We start from the raw sequence: 24,593 nt of genomic DNA on the forward strand, positions 1-24,593 counted from the left end.
CATTTTCCAGTTAATTGCAAACATGGTCTCAGCTGTAGAAATCACAAAAATAAAAAGCTCCTTAAATGTGCCTGGTGGTTAACAGAAGGCTCGTGAGGCGGCACCTCTGCTCAGTTGCTTGCTCAGTCACTCCATTTCAAACCCTGTCATTCTTTTGTGACAAATAAGTTCTCCTTAAAACATCAGCTCAATGTCTTTTCTGCACCTGCTGTTCCCTCAGTGTGGAGGAATCCTAACAGGATCATGTTCCCTTAAGTAATTCTGACATTAAAATGAATCTTTTGGACAAAGAAAAAATCATGGTACTTGGCCACATGTTGCAGGATAAATCTCTACCCATTGAAGAGAGAGCTCAAGCTGCCCAGAAAATTGGACTGTTAGCCCTCACAAGGATCAGTGCAACCAAGCAGGCAGGCCTTGCCACCACTGGACTCCATCGCCAGCCCAGCTGAGTGCACGCCAACCAGAGAGGCACCCCACCGGAGAGGCCCAAGATCCACAGAGACCACACACCCTGCAGTGCCAGTGCGTGACAAAGCAGGTAGGCCTCACCACTGCTGGACTCCATCCCCAGCCCAGCCAAGTGTGCACCAACCAGAGAGGCGCCTCCCCAGAGAGGCCCAAGACCTGAAGTGACCATGCACCCGAGGTGCCAGTGGGCAACTGAGCAGACACTGAGGCAGCCGTGCCAAATGGGCAGCCCCAGCAGCATCTTAGCCAGACAATAGTTTTGAACCAGTAGACCATGAAATCCCTTGCCACAATGACTAAACATCAAAGGAAACATACCAGAAATATGAAAAATCAAGAAAGTACACCACCAAAGGGTAATAACTCTCAAGCTCTAGATCCTATAGAACAAGAAGCCCTTGAAATGTCTGACAAGGAATTTCAAGTGATAATTCTAAGGAAACTAAATGAGATACAAGGAAACTCAGCTAGACAACATGATGAAATGAGGAAAAGTATACATGACCTGAAAGAAGAAATGTACAATGAAATCAATGACCTGAAAAAGAATGTAGCAGAGCTTGCTGAACTGAATTCATGCAATGAAATAAAAAACACAACAGAGAGTTTAACCAGCAGGCTTGCAGAAGCAGAAGAGAGAACTTCTGACCTTGAAGGTGGGCTGTTTGAAATAACACAGGCAGAAAAAAAAAAAAAAGAAAGAAAGAAAGAAAGAAAAAAGAATTAAAAACATTGAAGAAAATCTAAGAGAGATATCAGACAACCTTAAGCACTCAAATATCCAAGTCACAGGTATTACAGAAGGGGAGGAAAAAAGAGATTGCATTGAAAACATATTCAACAAAATAGTGGTATAAAACTTCCCAGGTATAGGATCTACCTATGAAGACACAGATCTTCAGATTCAGGAAGCTCAAAGATCCCCAACTGTATTTAACCCAAAAAGGTCTTCTCCAAGACATGTTATAGTCAAATTGGCAAAACTCAAAAGACAGAGAATCTTAAAAGCTGCAAGAGCGAAGTGCCAAATCACCTATAAAGGAGCCTCAATCAGACTAACAACAGACTTTTCATCACAAACTCTAAAAGCCAGAAAGGAATGGGATGATATATTCAAAATACTAAAAGACAGAGATTGCCAGCCAAGAATACTTTACCCCGCAAGGCTATCCTTCTGAAATTAAGGGCAAATAGTATATTTCTCAGACAAACAAAACCTGCAGGAGTTCACTACCACATGACCACCCCTTACAAGAAATTCTCAATGGAGTACTGGGTTTGGTACCTGAAAAATAACTACAACTGCCACAAAAACTCAAGAAAAATCAAAACCCACTAGTAAAATAAAAATGCCAACCATGAAGAGAGAAAAAAAAAAAGTTTATCTACAACCCAAGGAACCAACAAATACATAAGACAAACAGTAAATAAGAAAGAAAAGAACAAAAGACACTTAAAACACCCAAACTAAAATCAATAAAATGCTAGGAGTAAATCAACACTTTTCAATAACAACTCTTAATGTAAAAGGATTAAATTCCCCACTCAAAAGACACAGACTGGCTGACTGGATTAAAAAGGAGGACCCAACTATATGCTGCCTTCAAGAGACCCACCTTACCTAAAAAGACTCACATAGACTAAGAGTGAAAGGATGGAAAAAGATTTACCATGCAAACAAAAATGAAAAACAATCTGGAGTAGCTATTCTTATATCTGATAAAATAGACTTTAAATTAAAAACCATAAAAGGAAATAATGAAGGCCACTACATAATGATAAAAGGATCGATCCATCAAGAAGACATAACAATCATAAATATATATGCACCCAATGTCAGAGCAGTCAAATTTATAAAGCAAACTCTATTAGACTTAAAGAAGGAAATAGACACTAATACCATAATAGCAAATGACCTGAATACCCCACTATCACTATTGAACAGATCATCAAGACAAAGAACCACCAGAGAAACACAGGATCTAAACAACACTCCAGACCAATTGGAATTGGCAGATATCTACAGAACATTCCATCCAACAACCTCAGAATATTCATCCTTCTCATCAGCACATGGATCATTCTCCAGGATAGATCACATTAGGTTACAAATCAAGTCTCAACAAATTCAAAAAAATTGGAATTATCCTATGTATTTTTTCAGATCACAATGGATTAAAATTAGAAATCAATAACAAATGAAATTCTGGAAACTATACAAACACATGGAAATTAAACAGCATTCTACTTAATGACATATGGGTCCAAGAAGAAATCAAGCACAAAATCAAAAAATTTATTGAAACTAATGAAAACAATGATACATCATACCAAAACCTGTGGGATACTGCAAAAGTAGTATTGAGGGGGAAATTTATCACATTAAATGCTCACTTCAGAAGAATGGAAAGATGGCAAGTAAACAACCTAATATTTCACCTTAAAAAACTAGAAAAACAAGAACAATCCAAACCTAAAGTTAGCAGATGGAAAGATATCATTAAGATCAGAGCATAACTTAATGAAATTGAAACCCAAAAAATGATACAAAAGATCAATGAATCAAAAAGTTGGTTTTTGAAAAGATAAATAAAATTGACAGACCATTAACACAGCTAACTAACAAGGAGAGAGAAGACTCAAATAACAAAAATTAGAAATGAAAAAGTAATATTACAACTGATACCTCTGAAATACAAGGAATCATTAGAGACTATAAACAACTATGTCCCAACAAATTTGAAAATCTGGAGAAAATGGATAAATTTCTGCACACATGCAAACTACCAAAACTGAGCCAAGAAGATGTAGAAAATCTGAACAGACCAATAACAATAAAAGAGATTGAAGCTGTTATCAGAAGGCTCCCAACAAAGAAAAGCCCAGGACCAGATGGATTCACAGCAGAATTCTACCAAACATTCAAAGGGGAATTGACACCAGTTCTCTACCAGCCATTCCAAAAGATTGAAACAGAGGCAATCCTCCCAAACTCATTCTGTGAAGCAAACATCACCCTGATACCAAAACCAGGTAAAGGTACAACTAAAAAAGAAAACTACAGGCCAATATCCTTGATGAATATAGATGCAAAAATCCTCAATAAAATACTAGCTAACAGAATGTGCAAAATTATACACCATGATCAAGTGGGATTCATCCCAGGGATGCAAGGTTGGTTCAACATATGCAAATCAATAAATGTGATACACCATATCAATAAAATCAAACAGAAGGATCATATGATCATCTCTATAGATGCTGAAAAAGCATTTGATAAAATTCAACACTCATTCATGATAAAGACTCTCTACAAGTTAGGTATAAATGGAAAGTATCTCAACATAATTACAGCCATATATGATAAATGCACTGCCAATATCATCCTGAATGGGAAAAAGCTGCTTTTCCCTTAAGAACAGGAACTAGACAAGGATGCCACTCTCACCACTCTTATTCAATATAGTGTGGGAAGTACTAGCCAGAGCAATCAGAGAAGAGAAGGAAATAAAGGGCATCCAGATTGGAAAAGATCAAGTCAAACTGTCCCTGTTTGCAGATGACATGATCCTAAATATTGAACAGCCTAAAGCCTCTACAAAAAAACTCTTGGAGTTGATAAATGATTTCAGCAAAGTTGCAGGATACAAAATCAACACACAAAAATCAGTAGCATTTCTATTCTCCAATAGTGAACAAGAAGAAAGAGAAATCAAGAAAGCTTGTCCATTTACAGTTGCCACCAAAAAAAATAAAATTCTTAGGAATAGAGTTAACCAAGGAGATGAAAAATCTCTATGAGAACCACAAACCACTGCTGAGGGAAATTAAAGAGGACACAAGAAGATGGAAAGATATCCCATGCTCTTGGATTGGTAGAATCAACATTGTGAAAATGTCCATACTACCCAAAGTGATATACAAATTCAATGCAATCCCCATCAAAATTCCAATGACATTTTTCTCAAAAATTGAAAAAACTATCCAGAGATTTATATGGAATAACAAAAGACCATGCATAGCGAAAGCAATCCTGAGCAAAAAAAATAAAGCTGGAGGCATAACACTACCTGACTTTAAACTATACTACAAAGCTATAATAACCAAAACAGCATGGTACTGGCATAAAAACACACTGATCAATGGAATAGAATAGAGAATCCAGAAATCAACCCACACACCTACAGCCACTATATTAAGCAAATTAAGCCAGACACAGAAAGAGAAATAGCAAATGTTCTCACTTATTTGTGGGAGCTAATAAAAATAAATAAGTGTACAAATGAACGGGGTTGGGGGGAAAGAAGACAAAACAATCACAATTCCTTGAACTTGTTAGGAGAAGTGAACAGATATGATGTTGATGGGGAGAAGGGGAGAGGGAGGGAGGAAATGGATAAATTGGTAAAGGGACATGAAAACTACATTGTATATTGATAAATTAAAATTTAAACTTAAATAAATAAATAATAAAAATAATAAATAAATAGATAAAACTGTATGCCTTTTAAAAAATTTTAAAAATTAAAATTAAAAAATATTTTGTTGTTTTTAAAGAAAAAGAAAATGTTTTGTAGTGAAACTTCATCAGACAAAACAGAATTTATAAACAAGTGTATTTTTCCTGACTAATAAATTGTTTTCCTTTCATGTATTCTTTATCATCACTGCAAACTTCTCTTGCCACAAACAGAAATTGGGTGTTTTGTTTTTTCTTTCTTCTATCACTACCACAAAAAATAAAATAAAATGGCACCATCACTACCTGCTGTGCAAGAATTGTTGTGTGTGACTCTGGGGAAAAGACTGGCCCATGATGTGGCAATAAGACAGTACACTGTGTTGGGGGTTGGGCATGAAGTTCAAAGGTTAAACGCTTGAGAAACAGCCATGAAATGGAATATCTTTTAATTTTTGCCCTGTGTATAAATCCAAGAAGCCGTCACCACAATCAAAATAGTGAATGTGTCCACCGCCCTAAAATTTCTCACACCCCTTTGTAATATGTCCATTCTGCTCCTCCCCAGGCCACCATTGATCTGCTTTTCTGTTACAACTGATTAATTTGCATTTTCTGGAATTTTATATGAATAGAATTATATAGTATATATTGAATTATATCTATTATTTATGTGAATAGAATTATATAGTATCAATATATCTATATAATATCTACATATCCAGTGCATGTACATATATACACACAGTATATATGAGTATACATATATATAGTTCCAATAACAAACAAAATTAAAACCTGATAAGAGAAAAAAAGTTCTACTAACGTATTCTGTGTCTGTAAGCTGACCTCAACCCCATAACACACACATAAAAATGAATTTTATAAATCAGGGAATAATAATAGGCCTTTGATGTAAGAGACAATAACTTGATATATAACCTTAATATACAATTTAATTATTAAGATGTTTATTTATAGAATGATAAATGCGTAAAATAATCTATGAGTTATAACATACTCAAGATTTCCTTCTAATAGTTTCACATAAAGGAAAAAAACTTCAAAATAGTAATAGTACTAGGACAAAGTTTGTAATAGTAGGAACAGCTTTGGGTCTCATTTAGGAACATTTGACTTCTGTTCCAGTGTTAAGACTTTGACAGAGATAGTTTTGCATAAAGCTTCTTTATAACTGGATGCCATAAACATCAGGTTCTCTGATACTTTCATTTAAATATCACTATTGGGCTTAAATGGTATTCTGTAAATGCTTCAATTGGTATTAACTTTGATCATCAGGATGTCTATAAAAAGTATTAAACAAGGTCATATATATCTCACTAGACAATTTTGAGTTTTCACATTGTATTTCATTCTTTAGAAGATTTAGTCAAAGACTAGCAGAATTATTTAGCATTTTGAATTATGTGTACTTAAACAAATGAATAAAAATATTGAAATATTGAAGAATTTGCATAAGAAAAGTAAATGGTAGTAAAATAAATCAATGAATGAATGGGTAAAAAAATATGGCATATATACACAATGGAATACTATTCAGTATAAAAAAAGAAATCTTGTCATTTGCAGCAACATGTTTGGCACTGAAGACCATCATGTTAAGTCAAATAAGCCAGGCACAGAAAGACAAACACCACATGATTTCACTCTTGTGTGGAAGCTAAAAAAGAAAAAACAAAAAAACAAAATACATGGTCCTCATAGAAGCAGAGAGTAGAATAATGGTTACCAGACTCTGAGAATGGAAGAGGGTAAGGGGGAAGGGAAGAGCGGATTAATAGGTACAAAGTTACAGGAAGACAAGTTCTGGTGTTGCAGGCTGACTATAGCTAATAATAGTATATTGTGTATGTCTAAATAGCTAAAAAAGAGGATCTTGAACATAATCACCACAAAGAAAAGATAAATGTTTAGGTGAAGGATATGCTATGTACCCTAAGTGAATCATTGTACTATGTACGCATGATTGAAACAATACACAAATACGTACAATTAAAAATTTTTTTAAAAAAATTAAATGGTAGTATTTTATAATCTCTATTCCATTTTCTATTAAAGTTTTATACAGTAACATTTTTCTTAGCAGAACACATGGTTTATTTCTGATACTGGTGAATCCTCAGGACAGAGGCAGATTCTGGGATGGGGGAGGGGATGGAGGTAGGGTTAGAGCTCCACCTTGCAGGCCCAGCAGGCCTCGTCCTGCCTGGGTCCATGCTGTTGCTGCCCCACACTGTGATGACCAGTGCCTGGTGCCCAGTGGGTGTTTCCTCCTACCACCTGGACATCGCTGCCCTGTTGAAGATGGGAATCAGGATCACACGAAGGTCACAGTCCAGCTGCTGCTTTTTGGCCAGCAGTGCAGCCAGTACAACCCTCATGCCCTCCTTCTTGTGCTAGTCTTGGCCACAGAGAACAAAGAAGAGGACACACACCCACCGGAAGACCTCCTCATCCAGCAGGCTGCACTGCTCCCGCTAGGCAACCAGGCCAGTTGCCAGCTGATCCAAATGGGCCTCAAGTGGCAGTCTTGGGGACTGAGGATTTCATGGACAGAGGTGCCCAGCCTCCCATGTCACTGAAGTCTTGAAGTAATTATGAATAAAAAATCTGCTAGAATGAGAGACCCTGACTCAAGCACGTAACCTGTTTTCCCTAAAGACACATGCCAGATTTTTAACCTATATGGGACTGAACACTGGAGAACTGGGCTGTGACTCTCCAGAGGGTGTATCTGGGTCTCCCATCATTTTTCAGAGCTAAGGCAACAGAGACCCATAAGGCTTTTTATGAAAAGCCCAGAAAAGCTGCAACCAAGAAAGAGGGGTAGATCAGGGTCTAATATGTCCTTCCAAAACTGAAAATTCTGATTGGATTGTGTTCACCAATACCTCATCCCATCTGCTGGACAGATAAAAGGGAGCTCTCTCTGATAAATAATGACATTAACTGAAGCCTCTATGGTCCTCTTTTGCACGGTGTCTGGCAAAATTAAAATTTTACTGAAGAAACAAAATATGACCAATAATCAAGAAACATAATCAGACGATAGAAGCAACTCTCACATGTTCAAGGAATTATGGTTGGCAGACTAGGTCTGTAAAATAACAATGGTGTAAAATAACTGTGATCAATACACTCAAAAAGATGAAGAAGACAAACAAAATAGGTAAAAGGATAAAAAATATCAACAAATAACGTGAATCTATTTAAAGGAACCCAATAGACATTCCAGAATTGAAATATATATCTGAAATAAAAATTCAATTGATGGGTCAATAGTTTATTAAACACAGCAGAGCAAAAGGTTAGTGAATTGGGAGATAATTTAACAGAAAATATCTAAACTAATGTACATAGAGAAAAAATAATAGTATAAAAGAGCATAAAAGACACACGAGACACACTCAAAAAATCTAAAATATGTATAATTAATCTTAGAAGGAGAAGAGAAAAAAGAGGAACTCAGAACAATATTTCAAGAGATAATGGTCAATTTTTTTAAAAACGGAGAACCACATAATTATGGGTGTAAGCACACCCCAAGTTGATGGGAAAAATATTTGAACTGATAGCCTTGTCTGTAATTAAGTACCACAAAAGAGAACCTTTGTGAATATTTAGGTTCCTGTGGCCAAAACTCCTCATGGTAGGTGGTGGTGAAGGAAACAAGAGGTTAAAAGGTCAAAAACATGTTAAGCATAAATCAAAGATAACTACACCTAGACCCATCATAATAAAGCTGAGAATCAAAGACAAAAGCAACAACTTAAAAGCAGCCAGAGAAAAAAGGCGTATGACCTTCACAGGAAGACTTACAGCTCTCTTCTCAATAGGAACAGTGAAAACTAGAAGGTAATGAAGTAATATATTTAGAGTGTGTGAAAGAAAAATAATTGCAAAATTAGAATTCTACACTTTGAAAATACCTTCTTCAAAAATACAGGTGACTCTGAGTTGGTCCAGATGTTGTATATAATAAGAAATCCAAGCAATTATTATCATTGTGTTCAAAGAAGTAAAGACAAAGATGTTAAGATAATTTTTATAAGTGAGGTATTGATATGTGAACAGATATAGAATCTTGACAGAGAAATGGAAGCCATGTAAAGTAAAAAATTGCCAGAAAGAACAACTGAAATTTTTAAATTTACCCTGAGCCGATTACTGATGGGAGAAGAGAGAGTTGCTGAACTTTATGATAGATTAATAGAAATAACACAGTTGGAAGAACACAGAGGAAAAAGATTGTAGAAAAGTGAACAGATCCCCAGAGACCTGTGAGATAATATTAAGCTGCCAACATAAATGTAATTAAAATCCCACAAGGAGAGAAGTCGGAGAAAGGAGTAGAAAAATGTCTGAAGAAATAATAACTGACAACTTCTCAAATTTAGTGAAAAATGTGAATATTCATATTCGACAAGCTCAACAACCCAATATAGAGACTCCCTCTCCAAGATGTACCTCAGCGCTACAAATCGCCGCATTCCTCTCAGCGATGGAGACGGCATTCCCATCACAGCACTTGATACCTGCTCAGAGCCTAACTAGACCCCGAGGGAACCTGTGTGGCACTGGTGAAGATCGCCACTGACACTGGGTACTAACGCATTGATGGGACCTACATCTACAGAAATGAGCATGACGTGGGGGATGCCATCAGAGAGAAGGTAGCAGAAGGAAAGGCGCAGAGGGAGGATACTTTCTACTGCAGAAAGCTCTGGGCTACAAATCTGGACCCAGAAATGATCCACCCAACCCTGGAAAGGATGATCAAGATCCTCAAACTAGATTATGTGGGTCTTTACATCATGGCAATACCCACGGCCCTTAAGCCTGGAGATGAAATATGTCCTGTAGATGAGAATGGCAAATGGTTATATCACAAGTCAGATCTGTGTGCCACTAGGGAGGCTTTGGAAGCTTGCAAAGATGCTGGCTTGGTGAAATCCCGTGGAATGTCCAATTTTAACCACAGGCAGCTGGAACTCATCCTGAACAAACCAGGACTCAAACACAAGCCAGTCAGCAAACCAAGTTGAGTAACACCCATATTTCACCCAGCAAAATCTCTTGAAATTTTGCCAACAACATGACATTGTCGTTACAGCTGAGACAGTGACCCTCTACAGACCTACCAGGAACTGCTGCAACAGTATACATCTACCCACTGACTGACAGAAGATCACCCACTGCAACAAGAAATCCACTCCAACAAGAAACTGATGAAGGCTCCTCTGCCTAGGCCATAATGACACACACAGACAACTCTAAGATTGAATACAGATGAAGAAGTCTCACAAAGGCTGCATTACCACACTCACCCAGATCCAAACTGAAAACACCCAACCCAACTGACAATATATAATCCTTGTACAGGAAAGATTCTCCCCCTTACAAAGGTCACTAGACTTAAAAGAAGTGGCTACACCAGATACCCAGATGTCAATGCAGAGATATGAGAAGCATGAAAAACAAGGAAGCTTGACTTCACCAAAAGAAGGCCACATTCTCCATTACTAGACCCCAAACAACAGGAAATAGACAAATTGCCTGAGGAGGAATCCCAAAGGGCAATACTAAGAAAACTCAAAATGATGGATAAAAAAATAGAAGTCACAATGAAGTCAAAAAGAAATTTGAGGATGTGTATGAGAAATTCAAAAAAGACACACAAGCAATTTTAAAAAATCAAGCAGAAATCCTGGAACTGAAGAATTCATTCAAAGAAATTAAAAATACAACCAAGAGCATGAACAGAGGCTAGAACAAGCAGAAGAAAAACTCTCTGAACTAAAAGACAGGCTTTTTGAATTAACACACTTGGACCAAAAAAAGAATTTTAAAAAATGAAGAAAACCTGAAAAATATTTCTGATAACCTTTAGCATACAAATTATAGGTGCACAGGAATGAGAAGAGAAAGGAAAAGGCATTGAAAGCCTATTAAATGAACTTATAGCTGAAAACTTCCCAAATATTGGTAGAGAAACAGTCTTACAGATCCAAGAATTTCAAAGATCTCCAGACAAATTCCACACAGAAAGGTCCTCTCTAAGATACACTGTAGTCAAATTACCAAAAGTCAAAGACAGAAAAAAATTCTAAAAACAGTAAGAGAAAAGCATCAAGTTACCTATAAAAGAATCCCCATCAGGCTAACAGCAGACTTCTGAACAGAAACCCTACAAGCTGGGAGAGAGGGGGATGACATATTAAAAGTGCTAAAAGAAAGAGGTTTCGGTCAAGATGGTGGAATAAATGGTTCCCAGCGTCACTCTCTCCCACAAATCAACCAATTTACACCTATAAAAACGTATCAGCCAAGCTGGGGCCGCTGCAGCTCAGGGGAAGAGGAGGAGAGACCTATGGAGTGCATGAAGGTGGGAGAAACTACAATGAGAGAAAGAAAAAGCTGCTCTGAGCATTTCAGGCCATGGCTGCTTTAAGGCTGGAGCTGCTGAGCGCATGGAGCAGGAACCGGCAGAAGCCGCAGCTGTGCCCTTCAGATGGAGTTACTTGGAGGTGGCAGGGGAGAAGAGGGCCTTGGCGGCCCCCAGGACAGCAAGACCACTAATAGGGTTCCTGTGGACCCATGCAGGAGTGAGGAGCCACAACAACTAGAAAAAGGGAGCCACTCAGAGGCTGGTGAGTTGTTGCAAGGGATGACACCAGGCCAGTCCCATGGGAAGTGTTTGGAGCGTGGGCAGTGGGCGAGAAGGGAACACCAGGGGAACAGTGGGACACAGCAAGGACAGACAACCTGCCCCCCAATCAACACAGGACCACTCAGAGGAGACTGGTCAGGGATACAGAATTGCATGGGGTGCAGTTTGATGAAGAAACTCAGGCCCAGATCAGAGTTTCAACACAACCCAGGTGCACCGAGTATCTGGAGAGCAGGAAGTACCTATAATATCAACCATTAAACCCTGAGCTGCACAAAAAGCCTTCCCTAGGGAAACAGCAGCAAAGCAGCAATTTAACTTCCCACAGGAAGTTCCCCTGTGTTAGAAGCAAAGGATAAAAAATTAGTTCTGGCTCAGGTACACCACCAGCAGCTTGGGGCCTTCCTGGGAACCAGACACTTGGATCTGGGGACTGGACCACACTCCCACTTCCAGGCAAACTGTGCCAGTGCCTCAGGGCCAGCATGAGGACTCGAGGCATGGAGAAGGGGACTGGACCCTCCTCCCACAACCAGGCACACAATGCCAGCACCTTGGGGCCTGCCCAGTGACCCGATGCAAGGGGAAGGGGACCAGACCTCTCTCCTACAACCAGGAACACCATGCCAGTACCTTGGAGCCTGCCTGGGGACCCGAGGTATGGAGAAAGGGCCCCGAGGTATGGACTGGACCTCTCTCCCACAATCAAGCACACTGTGCCAGCACCTCGGGGCCCACCCAGTGACCCAAGGCAAGGAGAAGGGGACCGAACCTCTCTCCCACAACCAGGAACACCATGCCAGCACCTTGGGTCCTGCCCAGTGACCCAAGGTATGCAGCCAGGGACCAGACCCTCCTCGCACAACCAGGAACACCATGCCAGCACCTTGGGGCCTGCCCAGGGATCCAGGGCATGGATAAGGGGACTGGACTCTCTCCCACAACCAGGCACACTGTGCCAGCACCTCAGGGCCTGCCCAGGGACCCAAGGCATGGAGAAGGGGACCAGACCTCTCTCGCACAACCAGGCACACTATGCCAGCACCTTGGGTTCTGCCCAGTGACCTGAGGTATGGAGCCAGGGACCAGACCCTCCTCCCACAACCAGGTACACCATGCCAGTACCTCGGGGCCTGCCCAGGGATCCAGGGCATGGAGAAGGAGACTGGACCTCTCTCCCACAACCAGGCACACCAAGCCAGTGTCTTGAGGCCTGCCCAGGGACCTGGGGCATGGAGAAAGGGATCAGACCACCCTCCTACAACCAAGCACACTATGCCAGCACCTTGGAGCCCACCCAGGGACCCAGGGAACGGAGAAGGGGACCAGACTTCTCTCGCACAACCAAGCACACTGTGCCAGTGCCTTGGGGCCCACCCAGGTACCCGGGGTATGGAGAAGGGGACTGGACCACCCTCCCACAACCAGGTGCACCATGCCAGTGCCTCAGGGCTCACCTGGGGCATGGAGACAGGGACTGGACCCTCCTCCCACAACCAGGCATGCCATGCCAGTGCCTTGGGGCCCACCCAGAGGCCTGCGGCATGGAGAAGGGGACCAGACTGCCCTCCCTCAACCAGGCACACTGTGCCAGCACCTCGGGGCCTGACCAGGAATCTGGGGCATGGAGAAAGGGATTGGACACCCCTCCCCCAACCAGGCACACCAAGCCAGCTCCTTGGGTCTCACCTGGTGACCTGAGGCATGGAGAAGGGAACTGGACACACCTCCCACAACGTGGCACATGCCACCAGTGTCTTGGGACCTGCCCAGGGACCAGAGACATGGAGATGGCGACCAGACACACCCCACAACTAGGCATGCCACCAGTGCCAAGGAACATACCAGAAACAGCACTTCCTTGTAGGTGGCCCACTGCAGCCTCTACAATAACCATGGCTGCTGCAAAAGCAACTAGACACCACAAGCACCACACATATGGTCCACCAACTACTGGAGTGCATTCACACAAGGAGAGTCACCAGCAGAGTCAAAGAAAAGAAGAGGATGTCTCTTTCCACGAAGCCCATTTCAGAGTGACAGAAGCAGCATCTGCTCTATGATAATATTGGGGGACCCGGTCACATCTCTCAGCATTGGACAGATCATCTAGGTAACAAATTAACAGAGTAACCATGATTCTTTCAGAAGGAGAGAAGAAATCTAGGGTAATTAGAGGGGTGAGGGGGAGGGAATGGGGGAAGGGGAGAGATTGGACAAGTGGCATAAAGAATAATTATGATTTGTAAGACTACATATGCTAGTAATATTGATTTGATCAACATATCTCAGTGTTCAATCCCCAAAATGTGTATAATCTATTTTGATTCAATAAATAAAATAAATTATAATAAATAAATAAATAAATAAAAACAAAGTGCTAAAAGAAAAAATCTGTCAACCAAGAGTACTATATCCAGCAAAGCTTTCCTTCAGAAATGAAGGAGAAATGGCATCTTTCACAGACAAACAAAAACTGCAGGAATTCAACACAAGACCAGCCCTTCAACAAATCTTCAAGGGAGTCCTACATGTGGAATCAAAAGAGAGATATAGGTCACTATAAATACACAAGAAAGAATAAAACTGCAAGTAGAACAAATGCACAAATGAAAAAGAGAAAGAAAATGTATGCTATCACTACAAAAAACAAAACAAAACAAAACAAACAGCAAAGATAAACAATAGAAGGGAAAGAAAGTAACATAAGAAATACATAACAACCATAGAGAAATTAACAAAATGGCAGGAATAAGGCAATACCTTTCAATGACAACCCTGAACATAAATGGACTAAGTTTCTCACTTAAAAGATATAGACTGGCTGAATAGATTAAAAAACTAGACCCAACTATATACTGCACGCAGGAAACTCACTTTCCCAATAAAGACACACATGGACTAATACTGAAGGGGTGGAAAAAAACATTTCATGCAAATGGAAATGAAAAATGAGCAGAATTTGCCATACTTATATCAGATGAAATAGACTTCAAAGCAAAAGCTATAAAAAGTACCAAAGAAAGATACTATATAATGATAAAAGGATCCATGCAGCAGGAAGATATAACAATCATAAATATATATGCACTCAATATCATAGCAACAAGATTTATAAAGCAACTATTATTGGACCTAAGGAGAGAAATAGACCCAAACACAGTAATAGTTGGGGACTTTATTAACTGTTGGCATTAGACAGATCATCTAGACAAAGAACCAGCAGAGAAATATTGGATTCCAACAACACCTTAGACCAAATGGACTTGACATATATGGAACGTTTCATCCAACAGTGACAGAATATACATTCATCTCATCAGCATACAATTCATTCTGCAGGATAGACTACATGTTTGGTCACAAATTAAGTCTCAACAAATTTAAAAATATTGAAATCATATTTTAAGACTACATGGAATAAAATTAGAAATTAACAACAAACAAAACCATGGAAACTCTAAAAATTCATGAAAATTAAACAACATGCTCCTGAATGACCAGTGGATCAAAGAAGAAATAAATCAGAAAATCAAAAAATTCCTTGAAATGAATGAAAATACAAGTACAGCTTACCTAAACCTATGGGAAACTGCAAAAGCAGTACTAAGAGGGAAGTTTACTGCAATAGGTGCTTACATCAAAAGGATAGAAAGATTTCAAATAAAGAACTTAACATTAAATCCCAAAGAACCAGAAAAACAAGAACAATCTAATCCCAAAACTAGTAGATGGCAAGGCATAATTAAGATCAGAGCAGAATTAAATGAAATAAAGACCAAAAGAATGATAGAAAAAAATCAACAAAATAAAAAGTTGGTTTTTTGAGAGGGCAAACAAAATAGATAAGCCATTGGCCAGACTAACTACAAAAAATGAGAGAAGACCCAAATAACAAAGATTAGAAATGAAAAAGGAGACACTACAATTGATACCTCAAAAATACAAAGACTCATTAGAGACTATTATGAACAACTATAGGCCAACAAATTTGAAAATCTGGAGAAAATGGATAAATTTCTGGACACATACAAACTACCAAGATTGAACCAAGAAGAAATACAAAATCTAAACAGACCAATAACAAGCAACAAGATTGATACAGTAATCAGCAATCTCCCAAAAAAGAAAAGCCCAGGACCAGGCAGCTTCACTGCTGAATTCTACCAAACTTTTAAAGAAGAATTAATACCAATTCTTCTCAAACTATTCCAAAAAATTGAAACAGAAGCCATTCTCCCAAATTCTTTCTATGAGGCCAGCATCACCCTGATACTAAAAGCAGACAAGACACAACAAAAAAGAAAGCTACAGGCCTATATCCTTGATGAACATAGATGCAAAAATCCTCCACAAGATATTAGCAAACAGAATACAATAGAACATCAAAAAGATTATACACCATGATCAAGTAGAATTCATCCCAGGGATGCAAGGATGGTTCAACATACACGAGTCAGTAAATGTGATACACCACATCAACAAAAACAAAGACAAAAACCACATGATTATCTCAATAGATGCAGAAAAAGCATCTGACAAAATTCAGCATCCCTTCATGATAAAGACCCTCAACAAATTAGGTATAGAAGGAAAATATCTCAATGCAATGAAAGCCGGAAAGGACAAACCCACCACTAGCATCATCCTGAATGGGGAAAAACTGAAAGCTTTTCCTTTAAAAACATCAACAAGATAAGAATGTATACTCTCACCACTCCTATTCAACATAGTATTGAAAGTATTAGCCAGAGCAATCAGGGAAGAGAAAGAAATAAAGGGCATCCAAATTGGAAAAGACAAAGTCAAATTGTCACTGTTTGCAGATGACATGATCCTATATGTAGAAAAACTTGTAACTTCTACAAAAAACTCCTAGAGTACATAAACAAACTCAGTAAATGTGCAGGATACAAAAACAATATTCAAAAAGCAGTAGTGTTCTTATACACCAACAATGAGCAAGCAGAAAAAGAAATCAAGAAAGCAAGCCAATTTTCAATAGCTACCAAAAGAATAAAATACCTAGGAATAAATTTAACCAAAGAGGTGAAAGATCTCTACCATGAGAACTACAAAACTGTGGTGAAAGAAATTAAACAGGATACCAAGGATAGAAAGACATTCCTTGTTCATGGATTAGAAGAATTAACGTTGTGAAAATGTCCATCCTAGCCAAAGCAATCTACAGATTCAATGCAATCCCCATCAAAATGCCAGTAACATTCTTCACAGAAATAGAAAAAACAATCCTAACATTCATAAGGAATAGCAAAAGATCTCAAATAGCCAAAGCAATCTTGAGCAAAAAAGTAAATAAATAAAGCTAGAGGCATAACATTGCCTAACTTCAAACTATACTACAAAGCTATAATAACCAAAACAGCATGGTCTGTCATAAAAACAGACACTCAGACCGATGGAACAGAATGGAGAACCTGTAAATTAACCTAGGTACTTACAGGCAACTGATCTCTGATAAAGACACCAAAAATGTACACTGGGGAAAGGACAGCCTCTTCAGTAAATGATACTGGGAAAACCGATATTCATATGTAGAAGAAAGAAACTAGACCCATACCTCTCACCATATATCAAAATCAACGAAAATGGATTAAAGACTTAAACTAAGACCTGAAACTATAAAACTCCTAAAAGAAAACATAAGAGAAACACTTCAGGAAGTAGGACTGGGCAAAGACTTTATGAATAAGACACCAAAAGCACAAGCAACAAAAGGAAGCGGGGGGGGGGGAGAAAGAAATGGGATTATATCAAACTAAAAGTCTTCTGCAAAGGAAAGGAAACAATCAGCAGAGCAGAAAGATAACCTACAAAATGGGAGAAAATATTTGAAAACTATATATATCCAACAAGGGATTAATATCCAGAATATACAAGGAACTCAAATAACTTAATAGTAAAAAAACAAATAATCCAATTTTAAAAATAGGCAAAAAAGCTGAATAGACATTTTTCAAAGGAAGACATACAAATGGCCAACAGGTACATACAAAAAAATGCTCAACATTACTAATCAGCAGGGTAATGCAAGTCGAAACCACTTGAGATATCATCTCACCCCAGTTAGACTGCCCATTATTAAAAAGACAGAATGACAAATGCTGGCGAGGATGTGGAGAAGGGGGACCTCTTGTACTCTGTTGGTGGGAATGTGAAATAGTGCAGCCATTATGGAAAATGGTATGGAGGTTTCTCAAACACCTTCGGATATGATCCTTCAATCCCACTTCTGGGTAGATTTTTGAAGGACTGGAAATCATTATGTCAAAGGGATACCTGCACTCCCATGTTCATCACAGCTCTATTTACAAGAGCCAAGATATGGAACCAACGTAAACGTGCATCAGCCAACGATTCCATAAGGAAAACATGGTATATATAAACAATATAAAAGAGAATAAAAAAGAATGAAATTCAGCCATTAAAAAAAGCAACATGGATGAGCTTGGAGAAAATTACGTTAAGTGAAATAAGACAGACACAGAAAGAGAAATATGATGTCCTCAATCCTCAGTGGTTTCTAAGAAGGAAGGAAGGAGGAAGGAAGGAAGGAAGGAAGGAAGGAAGGAAGGAAGGAAGGAAGGAAGGAAGGAAGGAAGGAAGGAAGGAAGGAAGGAAGGAAGGAAGGAAGGAAGGAAGGACCACAATAATATGTTGAACTTTCAGAAGGACAGAGCAAATCAATAGTTGCTAGAGGTGGGAAAGGGGGAGTCAGAAGGCTGTTAAAGAGAAATTGGGTAAGGGACACAAAGATTAATTACAATTTGTAATGATGAACATGCTTATAATGTTGATTTGATCATCACATACTGCACATAGATACTGACAGTCAACTCTGTACCCCATAAATATGTATAACCAAAAATACATACATAAATTTTTTAGGAAAAAAGAAAAAGAAACACACCTGCTCACACCATAGTCAAATTGTTAAAAACCAAAGATAAAGAAAATATCTTGAAAGTAGCCAGAGAAAAATGACGAAGTACATACAGGGAAAAAAATAATGTGATTAACAACTCACTTCTCCTTGAACAATATATTCTAAGCACCTAAAAAAATTAAACTGTCAGCTAAGAAGTCTTGCCAGCAAAACCACCCTTCAAAAACAAATACCAGTATTGCAGATGGCATGACGGCATTTCTGGAATACTTAAAGCATCTACAAATTATTAGAATAAGTAAGTGAATTTAGTAAGGTTACTGGATAAAAGGTCAATCGATATAAAATCAATTTTATTTCTGTCAATCAACAAGTAACAAATGAAATTTTTTAAATGATATCATGTGCAATCTCATTAAAAATAGCAATTACCTAAACCTAAATCTAATGAAAAATAGGTAAGTTCTCTACACTTAAAAAACACAAAAATTGCCAAGAGAAATTTTAAATTATCTATATAAGTGGAGATATATACCATGTTTAATAATTGAAAGATTCAATATCATAAAGATGTCAATTCTTTCCAAAGTGATTTATAAATTCATTACATTCCCAATCAAAATTACTGTGTCTTTTTTTGTGGGAATTAACAGATGATTGTAAAATTTATATGGAAATATAAAGTGCAAAGGGTAGCCACGGAAATCTTGAAGAATAATAATGCTGGGGTCTTACCCTACCAGATACTGAGTCTTATTTTAAGGTTATAATAATTAGGACAGCACTGTATCAGCACAAATCTAGACAAACTGACGAATGCAGCTGAATAAATAGTTCAGAAAGAAACTCATACGTACAATTACCTGAATTATGCCAAACATGAAACTTCTCAAAGGACAAAATTACAACAAATTTAAAGATTTCAATGGGCTTTGTTGTGATTCTAGAATCAAGTAACACATCATTTCACAAAATAGAGTAAGTGTCCCAATGAGCTAAGCAGAGGTTGGTTCTATAGACAGAAAAGGCTAAAGAAAGAAGAAACAAAGAACAAAAAGCAGATTGGTCATTTCAAAGTTACTTTCCTTGTAAGGTGGGGACAGGGAGACAGAATAAGAGAAAAATAACTGATTATTTAACATCAGGTTGTCTTAGGCTGTCTTTTGGTGTGAAGATTCAAGCAGAGGGAACTTCATCATCATGCCTGTTGAAGATCTGAACTGGCCTTTTTGGGAAATTGGCTGTTATCTCTCTCTCCTGATTTCTGGGAAGGTCAGACCACAACTTAGTTGCGATTTGAGGACATGGAACTTAGCAGGGGTGATTCCAGTTTGATTTTTTAGGGGGCCTAGGTCTTTTGGGGCCTAGGGCAGGATCCTAGTCCAACAGTGGCCTCCTATAATTTTTATTTAGTGCTCTGAAATGAAGTGGGAAAAGAATGATCTCTTCTACAAATAGCACTGAATCATTTTGAGAGTCAAGTGGAAAAATAAAAATAGAACCAAAACCACCACTTAATACCATATGCAAATATCAATTGTTAATGGACTACAGATATAAATGTGAAAGGCAAAGCAATAAAGCCTTTGAAGGAAAACATAGAAGAAAATCTTCATGATTTTGGAGTAGGCAAAGAATTGTTAGACAGACACAAAATATTCTAATTACATAAGAGAAAGAATATTGATAAATCAAGATCTGTTCATTCAAAAATATCACTGACATAGTGAAAAGGCAATCCACAGCACTGAAGGAGATATTTCCTGTAGATATAACTGTGATGGAGTTTGGATGTGTTGTCCCCTCCAAACCTCATGTGGAAATCTGATCCCCAGTGTGTCAGTGTTGGAAACTGATTGAGTCATGGGGGCGGATCCCTCATGAATGGATTCATGCTCTCCCTGGGGGAGGGGGGAGTAATGAGTGAGTTCTCGCTCCGTTAGTTCCCACAAGAGCTCGTTGCTTAAAAAGACCCTGGCACCTTCTCTCTCTCTCTCTTTTGCTGCCTCTCTCTTGCTTCCCCTCGCCATGTGATCTGCTTGTACCCAACAGCTGCCTGCCACTGTCCGCCATGAGTAGAAGCAGCCTGAGGCCCACGCCAGATGCAGCTGTCCCAGAATTGTAAGCCTAATAAACCTCTTTCCTTTATAAATTACCCAGTCTCAGGTATTTCTGTTATAGCAACACAAAACGGACTCAAACAAGCTGACAAAGTATTCTTATCTAGAGTGTATTAAAAACACCTGAAAATCAATAAGAAAAATCCAGATCACCCAATAGAAATATGAAAAAAAGATTGAACAGATACTTAACAAAAGAGAATATTTAAATGGCAAATAAATATTTTTAAAAGTGTTCAAATTCATTAGTGATCAGGGAAATAAAATTAAAGCCAGAATGAAATACCACCTACCAGAACAGTGAAAATGAAAAAGAGAAAATCCCACATGTTGGTCAAGTCTTCCCCAGCAGCTGGAACTCTCCAACCTTCCTGCTGGGATTATGTATTAATAAAACCACCTTGAGAAACTGTGTGGTGGTATCTACCACCAAGGAACATATGCAGACCCTGTGACCTAGCAGTTTTACTCCCAAGTTTATGACCAACAGAAAAGGGAAACGGTCACCACAGACATGTACAAGGGTATTCACAGCAGCTCTGTGTTTAATAGCCCAAAACTGGAAATTACCAAATGTCCTTCAGCAGTACAATGGATAAGTCAATCATAGCATCTTCACCAAATTTGATTTTGTGAAAATTCATTGAGCTGTGATGAGTTTATTTTTCTGTATGTATTATACTTCATTTGAAAACTAAAGAACAACAACAAAAAAACCTAAAACAAAACATATTGTACCTAAGACTGGTTAACTTTGTAGAGGGCAATAAAATCATATCACCTTTGGGGGTTATTTCTCCACCAGGATTTGTACCATTGTCGGGTGCTTCAGATTAACCTCAGATATTACAGGGCTGTAAACTGTCCCGCTTATTTTAGTTATTGATTGTGTCTGACCAGACAACCAGGCCAGCTCATTAGAAAATGCTCTAGCACAGTACTAAAAGAATCATGTAATCATTAATTTGCTGAATTTCCATGTTTAGAACAAATGTCTCATTCTCCAGAATTCCTGAAAACAAAGGAGGAAATGCACAAAACACATCAGTGGGCTGTTTCATGCAATTGGGATTAATTTTAATGGGTTTCCAGGTCAGTGTTTTCACAGGGCCTTTTTCATTTGAGCCTCGTGTTACAGCTGCTATATTTTAGTTTTCCAAAGAGGAGACTGAGATTGAGTGTCAATGAGGCCTTGGCTAAGACCACAGAGCTAAGTGGCAGGATCAAAACAAAAATTAATATTCGGCTAAAGTGCATATGGATATTTCCTAAACAAAGCCTTAGCACACATTGCAATTGTTTTAAAATAACTAGTAATTATAGTTTTAGGTACTCGAGGACAGTGTTTAAAGGCATCATCAGCCATGCTGTACAGTTCTGTGTCCATCAGACACCAGACCAGAGAAGCCTGAAGATGGTGGAGCCCATGTCTGCTTAGGTCAAGACCAGCTCAGACCTTCCAGCTATTTTATAAAAAGGAACTAGTAGGATTACACACAATGGAATGATATTACTCCACCCAGGTAGACCCCAGCACCTTGGGGAACAAAGCTTCTGCCTAGGGAGAAGGTGGCTACCCAAAAGGGAAAAAAATTTTCTGTTCTAGACACTGTCAGTACGAGTCATCAGCTGACGGGTAGGAGAGTTACATCTATCTCGCATTTTCTTTCCAAATACCCACTCAAAGAAAGTGTCCTCCAAAGTGTGGAAATGAGTCAGTGCATGAAATTTACTTTCCTGATGCAGCCACAGAGCTTCTTGGAGTCGAGAGCAGGACTGGATGTCCTCAGGAAACTAGTCAGCCTCTGCCATGGCATGCAGAAAGTCCCTCGCTGGGGAGTCTCAGGGGTGCTAAGTCACGTGCCCGCCCTCCAGACACTCAGAGGCCCACGGGAGGGGCCCCTTCCGGTCCTCAGGACCAGGAAACCCATTGTTTCTGGTATCATCCTGGTCACTCATACAACTGGCTGAGGTCCAAGCCCCAGCCTGGAGTATAGTTCCTGAGAGGAAGTTGTTCTCCATTCATGAAGCTCCAGTTTCATAACACGGTTAGTTATTAGAAAACACTGAGAAACTCTGACAGTCTCTCACAGTCCCCAGCCAGGCAGTCACAGCCTAGGTTATCAGCTCTCACCCGCACCCACCGGGCGATCATCTTCAACATCTCCCAGCACTGAGTATCCTTGGAAAGACAGCCCCGCCAACGGCATGCTCACTTGAAGCATTTAAAAAGGAGAGAGAGAGAATTAGTGTGGCAGGACTTCACAGGAAGGATAGGACTCCTGTCTCCAGGAGCTTTTCTTTTGGCCGAGTAGGTTGAATAGAAAAAGCAGGAAAACCAACCCTTCTGTCATCACCTGCCTCAGGCTGAGTGCACGAAATCATCACGACACCATTCCTAAGACATTACTTCTACTTTGCTCCAATTTCGGAGTTTTCACATCAAGTAAATTAATGATGTTTGAAAACTAAAAGAATGCAAATATCCCACTTTAATCCAAAATGTTCCAAGATGCACTAGACGTCCTCGGCTTCAGTACAAACCAGACAATCACTTTTGAGAAGATATTTTTTTCTCATATTTTCCTGGCAAAATGGCACAAAAAAAAATAGCCAGAAACAACACTTAAATTAAAGGATTAGATTAAAAATGTAGTAAAGACAATGTACAGGAAGAGGAAGCAAAGATAAAGATAATCATAAAAGCCAAGAAACAGAAAAAAATTGAAGGAAAAGGAGGAGGAGGACACGAAGGAAACATGTCACCAGTGCCACGGTGGTGTGTGGCGTGGCCACATCTACTGACTTAGAAACTCTGCAGCGGGACAGGAAATCTGTGCCCTCCAAATGATTCTGAGGTGGGTTAAAATTTGAAAGACACTGAACTAGAACATTCTGTAACCCCCCTTTTAACTTCTTTAAAGGTGGAACTGGACTTACTGTCTTTTGTACACTTCCAAAATGTCCCAGGCCAATGGGCCACTAATAACGATGACTGACTGACAGGGTAATTCATATTACAGCCACTGAAATGATCAGGAGAGGAAGCCGCTCCGACCACCCCTGGCTGCTGAGCCCAAATCCACTATCGTCCCGAGGCCATCACAGCTTCCATGGTGTCCAGTAACCTGCAGCACGAGTGTCTCCGCGTGCCCTCGGGATATTCACGCGACAATCAAGCTGCCCTCGTTCCTCGTTTGCCCTGGGCTCCTGAATGGGGCAGCAAATTCTCTAGCCTTCCTCTATGGCAGGAAGCCTGATTACTCAGTGACTGCCAGCCAAGGTACTTCCCACCTCCCTGACCTGGGGATGGGCAAGGAGCTGTCACTTCCTGTCCCCGGGTACGGTCAGTCTAACTCAGTCCTCGCTCTTGTTCTGTTATGAACACTTGATGATTTGCGCAGCAATGCCTGAAACCATTGTGGAGCCAGACTGGTAGGTGCCCTGATATGTTGCAGGTTGGAAGGTTTTATCTGTGGGGCTTGGGACAGTGGCAGATATAGGCCATTGGATGTGGTTCCAACCCCCGCTTCCCAGGTTTCCTTGACTGGTTTCAACTAACTCAGCATATTTCTATGGGATTTTTTAAAATCTCTGCATTTAGGAATAGATACTCTCATATACTCTTATTTTTAACAGGGCTTCATTGAGCTACCAGTCACATACCATAAATTCTCCCTTAAAAAGTGTACAAGGCAGTGGGTTTTAGTATATTCACAAGGTTGTGCATCCATTGCCACTGTCCATTTCAGAACATTTTCATCGCCCCCAAGAGAAACTGGTAGGAGCGCCGACTGGCAGTGACTCCCCATACCCCACCCTCCAGCCCCTGTCAACCACTAAGATACTTTCTGATTCTATAGATTGGCTTATTCTAAACTTTCTATTCCATATAAATGTAATTATACAATATGTGAACTTTCGTGACTGGCGTCTTTCACT

The 24,593-nt window shown here is 39.4% G+C and overlaps 1 pseudogene; it reads left to right on the plus strand.

The window, feature by feature from the left end:
* The first annotated feature begins 9,415 nt into the window (after positions 1 to 9,415).
* LOC134362653 (aldo-keto reductase family 1 member D1-like) lies at positions 9,416 to 10,135 on the plus strand (annotated as a pseudogene).
* Positions 10,136 to 24,593: the final 14,458 nt, after the last annotated feature.

The sequence above is a fragment of the Cynocephalus volans genome, chromosome 14 (assembly GCF_027409185.1).
Source record: "Cynocephalus volans isolate mCynVol1 chromosome 14, mCynVol1.pri, whole genome shotgun sequence".
In the NCBI taxonomy this organism is placed as follows: domain Eukaryota; kingdom Metazoa; phylum Chordata; class Mammalia; order Dermoptera; family Cynocephalidae; genus Cynocephalus; species Cynocephalus volans.